Source organism: Amblyomma mixtum, chromosome 6, assembly GCF_055824585.1.
Source record: "Amblyomma mixtum isolate Tamu chromosome 6, ASM5582458v1, whole genome shotgun sequence".
Lineage (NCBI taxonomy): Eukaryota > Metazoa > Arthropoda > Arachnida > Ixodida > Ixodidae > Amblyomma > Amblyomma mixtum.
In genome coordinates, this window is record NC_143017.1 from 16,339,005 (window position 1) to 16,353,574 (window position 14,570).

Here is a 14,570-nt window from a genome sequence, read left to right on the forward strand (position 1 = left end):
TTTAAAGTTACTCTTCTTATGTCAGTGCAAGTTTAGGCTATTAGAGCGTAACATTACTCTATGTGCGAGAGCATAAATACTTAGTCTCCAAGAAACAGCGTAACCTTACCCCCAAAAAGGTGTCAGCTCAGCGACAAGTGTTTTACCCCCCAAAAAGACTAAGATCACACCTTTTTTTCTTAGAGTGTACGCGCGACCTAGGGATCAGCAGCCGAACACCAAAGCTACCGAGCCAGGCAAAGACGCAAGCGACCTCAAATAGAGAGCGCGATAAAAGGGTCCAGTTGAGAAAGAGCAAGAAAGGCTCCCAGAAGAGACGTGGGTATCTGTTACTGAGGTAGCCGTCGTCGTCGCTTCGGCGGCAGTGGTTGCTGCGAGACGTAGAAGAATTCCTTACACCCTTCCACGCATCCAGATCAATCAATGGGAAAAATAAAGCCGCCTTCCACCTGCCGTCAGAGGCCTTCCGACACTCACGTAACTCCCTCAACCACACAGAGATCGGCACAAATAGTGCGACTGTCCAGCTGAAAACAGACAAGGGCACCACACATACCAAGGAAGCCAACAGTCGCCCAAACCATGGAGCACAGAGCATCTCTTCCGTTTTGTTTAATTTGTGGTGTTGGCCAAGGGGAAGTAAACAAAATAATTATTTAATCGCTGAAATATAACTGACTGGAAACAAGAAGAAAAACAACTCCATGGCGCTCTCTCCCAACTGAGTTACGGTTCAGTCTTCTGCTTTCGCGGGTATTGTATGCAACCACGCTGTTAGAGCGTCAACCGGCGCCACCCTCCTGCATTACCGGACGGTGAGGGCGGCGAAAGCGGAGCGGGAAGGCTCCAGACAAGGGAGAGGAAATGACGGAAGGGACGAGGCGTAAGGAGGAAGAGAGGTGGCTGCGGACGTGCACTGACACAGCTGCGCAGCATGCGGGCACAGTGGTGACTCTGCGAAGGAGGAGCCCGTCGTCCGGCTCTCGCTGGCTGTGTATTTCCAGCAGAAAACAATGAATGAAACAAGAAGATAGGATTTGCGATTTTCGAAATTTCAGTGCATCTCTTGCACCTGCTACCGCTGGCAGCACTGGCAGGTTAAATTCAAATTCTTTATTTCTGCCTTGTAAAGATACAGACAGCGGAGGCGCAGAAAAAGCTGAGAAACAGCTTGACTAAGCCGCAGCACCCTTTCGCTTGGCAGCAGCTTGACAGCAAGGCTTTTAATACAAAAGGCAGTTGCAAAGCGTGATAAGTTACGCTGCACCTTCCCATTCTTCAGGTCTCGTAGTGGCAGCAGAGCGAAACGACATCTGTTGGCGGCGTGTTACGACGACGGGTGCCTAAGAGCTTCGCTCTGAAAACTACCGGGACATTGGGTGTGGGGCATGCGGTGGCATTAGAACCAGCGACATGTGCGACAGACGCCGGTTCAGCGAGGGAGGTGGCGAGTAACGTGACCTCATGCTTGCTCGACCAACCAGCGACTTTTACCAGGGACCACATCATCAAAAATCTACGCCCGTCGATTCGTGACGTGAAATAGACCGGTTTTGATTTGAATGTCGGCGTGGCGCAGCCTCTGCACCCACATATCGGCGTCGAGGCATGCGCATTTGGTCGCGAGATGGCGCCACTTGTATTTTTTCGCTGCGCGGTCTTTCCAAGTCTATAAACGCCCCGTTCTCGGTTTCTTTGTGATTGGAATCCACTCCTGTTTGTATTCGGTGTTGCTTGATGGAAACGCATCGCAATGCGCGTTGCCCGCGAAGCCCGAATGGGGACGCGACATCGCACTAGCCGGAGACGCCGCGATACGGATTCCCACGTGCGCCTCTACGACGAGGCGCGGCGAGAAGTGTCAAGGTGCGCGAACATCGCCGAGTTTCGCTTCCAACATAGCCGGTTTAAGTTTTAATGCGAAACTCATGGAAACGAAGACCAGCCGTCGCCCAAAAGGCAGCAGCGTTACAAAAACTCCAGATTGGTCGAAAGAGCGTGACGTCATCAAAGGCGGGAAAGTACGAAATATTAACCAGTAATACTCAACACTACTGCTTACAACTGCGCCGACTACAGAAGAATAGAAAAGAAGCATAATAGAATGAAAATAAAATTTAGATAGAATTTTAGTACAATAGAATTTTAGTACAATAGAATTTTAGTACAATAGAGTTTTAGTACAAATGGAATTTTAGTACAAATAGAATTTTAGTACAATTGCAATATAATTGGATTAGAATTAGAATGAAATTTAAATAGGATTGCAACCCTTTCTAATTACTCCCATGCAAGCTTTAAGCGTTCCTGGTAATTTTATTACGAATTAAACAACTGAGCTCAGCATGCGACAATTAAGGGAATATTTTTACTTTTGTTACCACGGGAGGCAACCTTTGGATCTACTCTTTTGATGAGCTTCTGTTGTAACTGTAGAGATATCATTAAACAAGCAGACCACTCCTAAACTGCGACTAAAAGAACTTTCGATCTCTTTCGTCAACACACAGTACGGTTGTTTGTGGGCGTGCGTGCAACCTTCGTACACGCGCGTTGTTCTTCAGCGTGGTCTCGTTTTCAGCCCTCTAAAACTCGGGGCATAAGAAACACATTACGAATGCCGCACGCTGCCTCGGCGGATGTAAATGAGGTGCTTTCAAATCGGCCGACACGATAAGCAGAGAGGCCTGAGGAATGAATGCCTGGCGGTGGCAATGCGACCGAGGAGAGTGGACAGCACGGAATATTCACCCCGAGAGCGAAGGCGGCACCAACGCCACGCGGGGCAAGCGTGCGTAGCTCTGTCGCAGGGAGTCCGTGCTTATATGGTGAGAAGCTGCCCTTTTCTCCCTTTCTCGGCGGTAGTCCATCCGCGGTGTTCGAAATTCATGACTGACAAGACCATGCGCAGAGCGTCTGGCGGCGGCTGACGACTGCGTGCCCCATACGATGACATGCCATACAAGAGGAACACCCGTGATCGGCCAGCGAAGGTGTGCCGCGCTGTAAGAATGAACGCGAAACCGACACCGTGCACGCACGCAGCCCAGTTGCTCCGAGGTGGGGAACGCGCGCGGACAGAGAAGCAGCGCCGAAGCGGGCTCACCAGCCGTCCGCGACGAGCGTCAAGCAGGAAAGCACCCAGCGTGTTTGCTGAAGGGGGGAGCGGCCCCGGTCGGGTTAGGAATCCACCATCGAAGCCGCCGGTGGCAACCGCCGCGACGCACAAAATCCGCAGCCTCGACGCGGCGTCGGCGGCACACGTGAGCGCAGACCGAGCGCGGCGGCACGGCCCGCGAGCCTTGCGGTGGAGCGCCCTTCTCCGGAGAGACTGGGCGCCGGCCGGCAACGCGCCGAAAAGCAAAGCGGCAGACGAGGAGGAGAGAAGACAGCCCTCCTCTCTCTCTTTTCCGCGCGCCGCTTTTTTGCTGCTCTTTGGGGAACAGCCCGGCCGGACGAAAAGAAGCAGCGAAAGAGAAAGTGGCGCCGACGGGACGAAAAGAAAAGAAAATACATCGACAGAGAAGCAGAGAGCAAAAAGAGCTCGCGAGCCGCCGCAGCAGCAGCAGCAGCAAAAAAAGAAAAAGAAAACTGCAGCGAGCGCAAACAAGTGCGAAGAGCCGAGGGGAAATAAAGCGAACACAAAACTGAGGAGGCAGAAGAATCGAGAGGCGATTGTTTTATAAATAAGTCGTCTCGGGAGGCTGCCTTTCTTGCTTCTGCTGCTCTTATTCGTCGTTTTTACCGAGCCCGCTCTTCTTCCTTCTCGATGATGGAGTGGATTGAGGTGACTCCGAGGGCGCTTTGAAAAGCGACGTAAGAACAAAACGAAGCCCTGACGAAACCCCAGCAGTGCCTCCTCCAAGAACGACCGAGTGCGGCGCAGCCTGTACATGCGGAATTTTACTGTGTCTGGGTTTTTATAGCCCTCGGAACACGAAGAGGGAGCAAAAGAGGCTCGCAAATCAGCTCGCTGGTTTCAACACGTCGTTGCCGCTCGCACGACACAGCCTGCACGGGCCTTCGCAACCTCGCCGCCATGTCACGGCTATGGCGAGCAACGATCTCGAACAATTCATGCATATCTGCTCGTGTTGTGTAGCCCTGCAGTTGGGTTGACTCGTCGGCACACCTGCACGACACACGGGCAAGTTTGCGCTCTCTCCGAACACTCCACCGATGCACCGGACACATCTTTGCGGCACGCTGAAACGCTGTCCCAGCAGGATTCGCGTTCCTGTGCTGGAGTGGTTCGTAAGCAAGCCTCAAGTCACAGCTTGAGACGCTGTCCGACTGTTGCGTGCCTTGTAAGTACATGCCTCTGCGATCTTCGTATACGCGTGCAAGGACAAAGCCAGCGTTCTTTCCACAACAGCCGTCCGTGCTCCTGGTATCACGTGACTGTTCATACATTCAAGAAGTTCAGTTCAGTATTGTTTCCTTAAAGGCCCCCATTCAGCTGCGTTTACGAAAGGGGCGAAATTACGCTTCAAATAAGAAAAAAAAAACGGCAGTGACTATTCCGAATAGAAGATGATCAGTTTCACTTTCTTCGAAAGCACATCATGAAGAAATTGCCACAATGTCACAGGACAGGTCCTAGTCCGTAGCTGCTCTAAAAAAAAAAAAAACGAAACAGGAACGTAGTGGAGCGGGTACCGTCTTTATCAAAAGTAACCAGGTTGCATGGTTAGCTTCTAGCTTGTATAGTGGAGTCCTTGTGGCTTTTCTAAAGATCAAAACGTGTTGGAAGGTACGAAGACCCCCAGCCCTTAACTTTAACAACCATTTCAGCTTCACGGAAGCTGTAAGGGCTCCACTGTACGAGCTAGAGGCAAACCATGCAGCCTGCTTACTTTTGACAAAGACTGTACGTGTCGTTTGTGTGTCAGAAAAGGGCAATGGCTGCAATGCCAGGACGACAGTGTGATCACCAACGTCAATGCGGCAGTGCAGGGGCAACGGAATTTACATCGAACTCTTCAGCATCCACGTTAACCACGGTACTAGTACTAGAAGCTGTGCCGCCGATTGAATTAAACTCCACCTAAAGACGAAGGAAGTAACGCACTCTAAGTGGCCGCAGAGGAAGGAACGGCCATTCGTGATCTGAGGTATACCTGCCAAATTCGTTCCACTCCATTCTTGTTCTCTAGGTCATGTACTCCTGTGGCCCGGATCTGCGATCACTACATGCACTAAGTATAGATGCATCTGCTTACCCCTTCGTAAAGCGCTCTTCCCTTCCGCTCATATTGAACATTACCTGCTGACCTACCGTTCTGCTTTGCTTCGATCGTGCGTCGCACTTCGCCCCCCGATGGAATTCTTCATTAACTTTTGTACCAAATTCTTCCCAATAGAGAGCTTCCGAAATAGTGCTGGAAATGTCGTCGCTCAATGCCTGACACACTTTTTCATTGGGATTTTATTACTTTCTCTGTGCAGGACTAGGGTTGCCATGGAGCTACTAAAGATATTTTGCATTGCATATATAGGCAGCACAGCCATTTTAGCCGCCATAAAGAAAGTAATAATAAAATCACAGAAATTGGGCGGGGCTCATTAACTCCGCCATAAGGGTATGTGATAGCCTTAATGGGTTAATACCCATACATTCGGTATAGGCCATTACAATCACAGATCCTTGGCGGACCTCATACCATAGCTTCCGCCGTGGTGCAGTGGTTAAGCGATGTGCCTCTGCCCTGTGATGGCAGGTGGTGATTGTGAGACACAGGTTACTCCTCCCGAGCAATCATTAATTTGACTGCTACCTGCCATGGTTGGCAGTTTGCTCACAATCCGGTGGGCAGGTTGTGACGACGCCTCAAGGTCACGTGACTTATGCGACCCACCGTTATAATAGGTTGCTTCTCTGGGGAGATTTTTCCTGGATTTTTTGCTTACTTTCAGGGACGCCGACACAGACTTCGGCTTTTTTGCGACACGGGATCCTCAACGCTGTTGGGTTAATAAGGAAGAAGGGGCAGCTATTCCTGTGGTAATGCATTTAACCTTCACCGACCCCCTTGCCGAACGTAGTAGTAGTAGTAGTATTAGTAGTAGTATTAGTAGTAGTAGGTAGTAGGTAGTAGTAGTAGTAGTAGTAGTAGTAGTAGTAGTAGTAGTAGTAGTAGTAGTAGTAGTAGTAGTAGTAGTAGTAGTAGTAGTAGTAGTAGTAGTAGTAGTTGTACTAGTAGCAGCAGCAGTACTAGTAGTAGTAGTAGCAGTAGTAGTAGTTGTACTAGTAGCAGCAGCAGTAGTAGTAGTAGTAGTAGTAGTAGTAGTAGTAGTAGTAGTAGTAGTAGTAGTAGCTGTAGTGTGCTTATTTGGCCATATTACGTGCAATATGCCCTAAAGGTCGGGCTAAAGGAGGAAGACCAAGCATGCCTCCTGACAAGGCCCACACCCGATTAACACATCATGGAAACGGTGGCCGAATGGTTTTATCCGAGTACAGAACTTTTCTGGCCCACTGTGGACCTACCTGGAAAAGTACAAAACACGCTAGCGGTTTTGAATTGCTAACCACGAAATATTGTGAGCAAGCAGGTTTTCGCATCTGGACACCATATCCAAGTAGCTGAAAGCGCGATTGTGGTTGTTGTTGTTGTTGTTGCCTTGGTGGCATGACAGCACGTTTTCTTTTCTTTCGTCACTTCCGCACAGACGGAAACTGATGAATACGACGGCGTGCAATGTGCAGGATCGTGAAAAGGCAGGTGTGGGCATTTTTTTCACCTACATTGGGATAATCCTTTTCTCTCCGTCTTCCTGAGTTAACTCCAACTTTTTCTGGCCGAATTATTTGTAGTTTTTAGCCTTACGTAAAATTAAACCCTGCCGTTTCCCAAGTAGTGGTTATAACGGACTCTCTATCTATTTGCTCTACATTATCGTCACCCCCTGAGACTCGGGTATGGCGCCTCTTAAAGCAGCTGATCCCGCTCCATCTAACTTCGGTGCGGTTGCTTTGGGTACCAGGGCACATGGGCATTCAACTACATGAGGTTGCAGATTCCTCAACAAGGGCCTCTCTCTGCGGCGCAATAACTGCTGTCCTGCCAACCTGTGCATATACAGTTGCGGTGAGGTATCGCAGTTACACATTATTTCAGAAATTTTCAGCCATGGCGCTTACGTCATTTCCCGAATATCAGCATCTTCTGCATCCTTGGAGTAGCAACGACTGGCGCTCGCGCAGACTGGAAGTCTCTTTCACGCGTTTGCGATGCCGGGTTCCTCTGCTAAATTTCTGCCTTCACAGATCTGGCCTGGCGATTTCTCCACTGTCCCCATTTTGTGCCGAGCCTGAGACAGTGGATCACTACCTGATGTTCTGCCGCCGGTTCTCTTCTTTGAGAACGCGCCTATTAGAAATTGCTTTTCGCCACCTGGTTCTGCCTGTGTCCACTGCGGTTGTTCTTTCCTTTGGCGCTTCTTCGCTTGGACGAAGCAACAGGAGTGCGCGCTGTGCTGTTCAAAATTTTCTTCTAGATACACGGCGACACTCAGGGTAATTTTAATTTTTTTTCTATTTATCTTTATTTCTCTGATTTCGTAAAATTTAATTTATTATATTATTTTTTCTCTCTTTCAGTGAGTGCAGAGTCGAACTGTTACATGCGTTGCGTTCGAATTTGCCCATAAATCCATCGTCCTGTCTTCAATCTCCCAACTAACAGGTCCCCTGTCATTGCGTAGTCCAATCTGTCAGCATATACCCTATTACTACTCCTTTTCCTCCTCTTAATTGCTCCTCTCTCCGTCAGTTCACCGCCTGTCTCTTGGCCTCTCCCCCGTAGTGGGTATGTGCCATTTTATTTGAGGCCAACCGACCAACAGGAGGAGTGATCGGCTGCGGCGATATCATTATGCACCATGAACTGAAGGTAATACATGTACAACATTTCCGGACAAAAATTTCGAAAGTTGCAAGGTACTCTTACGGAAATATTGATGGTAGCGGTCCATTCTTCTTATATCCAGTAATATGCAGGAAAACATTTCTTTTAAAGTGTTTCCATCGATCGCATCCAACGGTTAAGGCTGCCATGAAAACTAATGGGGAACGCTTTTGACGATAGGAAAAACGCTAATAGAAAAATAAATTCAAGACTACCGCCGAGTGACCTGCGGATATATTATTTCTTATAGACAAATCTAACATTATATGAAAAAATTGCATTCATCAACAATTTCCCGCCCAAAAATGCTTTTGTCCAGAATTGTTAGGCATGGCTTATACAGATGACCCCGCGTTTTCCTGTGCTGATAAGCCAAGCATCGATGACATTATTCGTTTAACGGAGGACTTTGGTTCCATGTCGGGAGCTCAGATTAATCGTTCCACGAGCCGCAGTCTCTGCTTTGGAATGTGGAGATCGACACCTGCTGAATACGCTGGTATGCAATGGACACGTAACCCTCCCAAGTACCGTGGTGTCCCTTTGAGTGCCGATAAGCATTGTGCGCTTTCCTGGAAAGACCGTGTGCCAGCTCTTCAGCGCTATGCTCAGGCTTTTGTCCCCCATGGTCTTTGGATTTTTGGCAGGGCGACCGCATACAATCTGTTTCTCGCTACGATAATTTGATGTGTACTCCAAGTTATTCATTGCACAAGACTGTATATCCAACGTTTTCGCATTTTTCCACACTTCTGGAATTCGTCTTTTCAATCTATGAGGCGCGATAACATTTTCCGGCCTGTCAGCGCTGGCCGCCTTGGCTTAGTATACCTGCATGTCTGGCAGATAGTACCGCGTTTCATGTTTTTCCGTGACACTACACACTCAATAGTGCGTGCATTCTCGCAAACCACTTTAATTCATGTTTTACCGAACCTCGTCATGTCTTCTAATGTTTCTGATCACGCGTGTTTATGGGAATTCATGCATGAGGTGTATTTGGCTGTTCCTTTCCTGGTCGTTCGCTTCTCCTCAGAGTCCCTATTTTCAGCGTCGAGGAAACAGTCGTACAAGGATTCAGTTCGTATGCTGTTCCCTCCGCACATGCACCGTTCTGTGTATTTTGTTTTACTTAGATATGATGTACTTATCGGAAACTGTTAAAAAGTTAACTGTTAGAATTTAGTTATTCATTTTACTAGTTAGCAAAATTTGCCTGTTTTTTGGTAATACTGTGCCGTAAAAAGCTTCGCTTCATCTAAAACAGCTTATATTAAACAAAACTTTGTGCCTTCCAAAAAAAAAAAGAAAACACCCGACATAGAGTTCATATGAGAGTAGCGGATCGGGCTAGTTGGTGCAGTTTTGACATTTTTTCGAAGCGCTAAAAAACGTGGACGAAGAAGGAAGCGCTCGTCCCTGTCTGTTCATTCTTCGTGCACGTTGTTTTAGCGCTTCGAAAAATGTCAAGACTTCATAGATTACGAGAAAGCATTTTTTCTCAATCAAAAGCATACTAGTCTTGCCGGCATTGCATAACGAGGGTGTGCAGGAGGCGCATGTAAAGGTTGCGGAAAATACCTACAGCAGTTGCACCGCGGCCCTAGTTCTTCACAGGGGTGTGATAAAATGCCAATCAGAAATGGTGTCATGCACGGAGACACAATCTCATCAGTGCTATCCAGCGCGTGTTTACAAGAGGTATTCAGAGAAATGAACCGGGAACTGTTTGATTAAAGCTAACAGAGAATATCTTAGGAATTTTTGATATGCTGATGGCATTGCCTCCATTGCTAAATAAGTATAACAGGGAAAGGTGGGCTAGTTGGTGACTAGCGTTATACTGCATCTTTGGACGGCGTAAAAAGACAAGGGACGAGGAAAAGACAGACAAGACAGAGCGCGGAACTTTAACTAAGTTTGTTACATAGGTGCTTCCCATTTAAACATTCATCGCAATCACACACTAACCTAACAAACAATAGTCACACGGCACTGGAGCGTTGGTGTGTGCGGGACAGCATATTATCCAGATATGTGATGTGATAAAGACTTTGCATAACTGGAAAATATGCTCTCCCGCCTACACCAGCGCACCAGTGTCATGCGATGGTCGTTTGTTAGGTTATTGTGCGATTGCGATTAATGTACAACTTCTATGCACCTGAGTAATAAATTCAATTGAAGCTCCGCGCTCTGTCTTGCTGGTCTTTTCCTCGTTCCTTGTTTTTTCCGCGGTCCCAAGATGCATTCCGAGCTTGAAGGCATGATTGAGGACCTCGACAGGCAGAGCAGAAGGGTGGCTCCAAAAATTAATATGAAGAAATCTGAAGCAATATTCGAAGTTTCAGAAGAAAACGGCAGTTTACACCAGACAGCAAACTATTGGAAGTAGTAATAGAATGCATCTAATTATGGCAGGTAATATACGCAGATCCACATCACGAGAGTGAAACAACTAGGCAAATAAGAATGGGTTGAACTGCTTTATGCGATAAATAGCAGTTTACCAATGTCAGTTGAGAGTGCCGGCAATCCAGCGGTCAGGAAGACACTAACAAGACTTGCAAACGAAGGTCTTTATTTAGGCTGACTTGCGCCCGCAAAATAACTGAATCACTCGGCGGCGGCGTAAGCAACAAACGTGCTCGTCAGTCGTCGAACTACGAATGCCCGCTGCTCGCGGCATCGCTCAATTTAAAGCCGGCAAGGAAACTTTGAGATAACAGGTCGAGATCATATAGAGTAACCTGGAAACACGTAGATGCAGCTCTTCATGGCTGGGATCAATCGAGATTAGTCCGGTCGCTTCTCGCGTCACGAACAAAAATGAAACGCCCCTTTCCTGCGGCCTTGCGCGAACGAAAGGACACTAAATGATACGTGGCAGTATATGGAAATGTATATAGAGGCTGTGGGGACTTTGCCCCTCGTCTTCCCTTTGATTGGCTTCCCCGTGATGCACCCTCCCTAGCATAGTTAGTTACCTTAACAAGGGAGGGCGCCGGTGTCGCAGCGAGACGAGCGCCACGGATGGCGTCACTGCTGCGCGCGCGTGTGGGGGGTGACGGCCCTCTTCGGTTCGAGAACTTGGGTGCGCGCTGACGTTCAGGCGCGCAAGCCTTCGCCGGCGGTGCGAAGCCTCGAGGGGAGGAACGTCCTCCCGCATATCGTCCCGTCCGGCCGCGGAGTATCCCTCTGCCCTAGCGTGGGCGAACATTCGCTCGTCACCGTGCTAGTGAGTCGGACGTCGTCGATTGCTTAGCGTATTTTGTTGCTGGCTGGCGTTATCGTTGTTGTAGCAATAAATGCCTTGTTTGTGTCAGCCAGTGTCGTTCCTTTGTTCCCTCAGAGCAAGGCCCACCGTGGTCGGCGTGCGCTCGGTAGCGTACGCGATCACGGGGTGGGGTCCCGGTGGTTTTTAACTGTGTCAGCCGGGATTTACTGAGGGAAAACGTATTTATCCCCCCAATTAAACCCCCACATCTGGCGCCCAACGTGGGGCCTGCTCTTGGAACATTGGACGACTGTCTGTTCGGTTCGAGGAACGCTCTTTGTCCGGACTTGACAAGTGCTAGGCCTAGCGCCTAGTGTGAATTTGAATCGCTAGTACCTGCGGCATGCTTTCTTGAGTGCGAGATGTAGTGCGCTGCAGCACGTTTGAACTTTTCGACATTCTCAGCACGTCTTTCGTCAAGTTTTCTCTGGAGTTTCTTCAGCACGAGAACCATTTGGTCTCCATCGAGGAAGCGCGAGGCGTAGTGCCTGCGGAGTTGCTGAGCCCGAAGCGAGTGAGTACGGAAAGCGCGTAGAAGGTCCGAGTTTTCCTGTACATATTTTCTCTGCTGTCTCTGTTACGACTCTGGGAGTCGCGGCTCCGGGAGCCGTGTGGCCTGCGGCCACGGGTGCCGCTACGAGCTTGCTGGTATTGCAGCTCGGGACTGGGCGCTCCAACACCACCCGATACGGTTGGTGCCGACCGCTCAGAAGCTGCTTCGTGCAATGAGAGGGGTAGGACCACCCCACGGGGCCGATGACTCCTCGCGGCTGCGCCCACGTAACCCTTCCTTGCTCTTACGCTTTGTTTGCGGTCGTGGTCAGTGTGGTAGTTAGGCCTAAGGCTTTTCGGAGCAGCCTGCACTGCGCCCGAAGAGACACGACCACCAGACCGTGGTGCTGAGAGGTAGTGCAGTTTGGTGCCCGCCCGTTTTTCATAGCCTCGCACGAACTGGGCAGTCTCGTTCAACTCAAGAAAGGGCTTTATTCACTCGAACTTTGTGTTTGCACAGCCGCGTGACACCTATTGCTAACGAGTTTAGCATTGCGCCACGAGACCCTAGCGGACGCTTTTCCCCTCCCCTGACATACGTTAAAGGCATGCGGAGTGTGTTTCGGAAATCTTGGAGATGCAGTGGAGCCACTTCGGCTTGCTGTCCTGTGCACATCGCCTCGCTGTCGCTTGCTGCGATGGAGCTGCCTGTATCCTGCCTGGCGCAGCCATCCGGAAAAGCCGTGGCGAGACCAGTGAGCAGCCACTTCCGTCTGCTGTTAGCCTGGCGACTACTGCAGAATCCTGGCCTGCAGTTTTCGACCGGCCTTCTCTTCGTGGGCCTGCGGACACGTAGTCCACGGGCCATGCGAGTCGTCCCAGCGGAGACCTTCACGCCGCCTTCGCAATACCGAGGAAGTATGCGTGGACGCTGTCGGTGTGACCTCCGCTGCAAGACCTGCCTCAAGTGCATGAAGACCAGGAGACTCCTCCATTGCATGTACTTTCAGGCGCGTGGATCTATTTAAGGTTGAGGGGATGTGGGGACTTTGCCCCTTGTCTTCTCCTTTGCTTGGCTTCCCTCGATGCACCCTCCCTAGCATAGTTAGTTACCTTAAATAAAAAGGGAGGGCGCCGGTGTCGCAGCGAGACGAGCGCCACGGATGGCGTCACTCTGCGCACGCGCGTGGGGTGGACGGCCCTCTTCAGCTCGGATGGGCAGAGGTGAGAGTTTGCGGTTTAAAACTTTAAATAGTTCTAAATGTACGCTGAATTCATTTGCTCATATTCGATTTTAACCGAACAAGCTAAGCATCCACAGCTTGATTGTCGCTGACTACGAGAGCCAGAGGGTTAGTGGTGGGAATGAAGAAAGTGCGGATGCCAGGATCGTGGTGAGACCAAAGGAGCCCTGGTTTAAGCAGTGCAGATGTACCGTCTTTGCAAAAGTAACCAGGTTGCATGGTCTGCTTCTCATTAGCATAGTGGAGCTCTTACGGCTTCTCCAAAGATGGAGACGTGTTGGAAGGCGACAAGGGTCCTCCTCACCTTACTGAGAGTTATAGCTTGATGGGTGGCATCGGTGTTCCACCCTACGACTGAGAAGCAAACCACGCAGCCTGGTTACTTTTGGCAAAGACTATGTTTTTATGTAGTGCTCCTCTATTTTAGACACACACCCGATGTATACAGAGAGGCTCCACGTCATCGCAAAGCTCTGCCCCAGCATACAGAGCCTTCTATACAGGTGCTAGGATCACCTTATCAGAGCCGTTACTTGCTTAAGGAGGCTCTTCACGGCAGGCAAGGACACTAACAAAGTTTGTTACCGTAACAAAAAACCGACAACGCCTAATCATGCACAAGCGTCAGGAGAAAGAATTACGTTCTGTTTCAGCGGCTCTTCCGTCGCTGCCACCGTCATGCGGGCAATCTTATCCGAGACCCCCGGAGTTGTGTCCATATTTCTGCTGCGGTCACTTTTTCTTTCGTTTCAATTCGAAGTTTCGCTTTTGGGAAGCGTTTGCTGTTTTCAAAGTTCTTTGCTTGAGTTAAAGAGTGATCAGTGCGTAGCAACTGAGAAATACACTCGCATTTATTAAAGCCAAATAAAGCTATTCAGACACGAAGGCAACAAGACACAGAAGGCCTGGCTGCACTTAACAAGACAAATATATGTGTGTGCTGCTCGCCTCTTGCTTTCGTTGCTTTTTTAGTTTATTTGGTTCGTGATCGAGCAATCTAGTTTACAGGAATAAATTACTAGTTACCTTGTCTTGTGCCCTGATCACCTAACTTCCACACTCTTACTGCTTCTCACAGTGGCAGCATTGTATATTGCAACTACAGCTTTAAAGACTACACTGTATGCGTTAACTGCTGGCATGTCAGCTGCTGTTGCTATTTAATAAGCCAAAATAAGCCAGATGTGCCGTTTGGTCACACAAGGAGGCCACATATAGCAGTAAAAAAAAAACAAAAAACGGGAACTCTACCACGGACAGTAACATTCGACGAAAAAAAATCCGATAATTGCGTTCTGAAATAAACACCGGAAAAAGTGCGCTGAATTTTCAAAAAAAAATATCAATTCAAAAAGCCTCCTGCCTTTGGAGGACAAAGGTGGAGGCTAAAGAAAAGTGTTCAACTTAAATTCAGCACAGCACAACGAGCTATGGAGAGCAAAACCGATGGGTGTAACATTAAGATACGGGAGCAGAGCAGAGCCGGTCAGGGAACAAACGCGATTTAATGATATTCTAGCCAAAATCCAAAACAACAGAAGGGCTCGGGCAGCACATGCCATGCGAAGGAAAGAAAGCCGATGTTCGTTAAGAGTAATGGGGTAATGGGCTCGATTCCTAGAAAACGCAATCGTAGCAGGGGCCACC

General features: G+C 49.0%; 1 protein-coding gene across 1 annotated transcript in view; it reads right to left on the reverse strand.

Moving 5' to 3' along the window:
• The window catches only part of nab (NGFI-A-binding protein homolog), a 661,188-nt gene that overhangs the window by 325,714 nt on the left and 320,904 nt on the right, over positions 1-14,570 (reverse strand). The window lies entirely within an intron of this gene.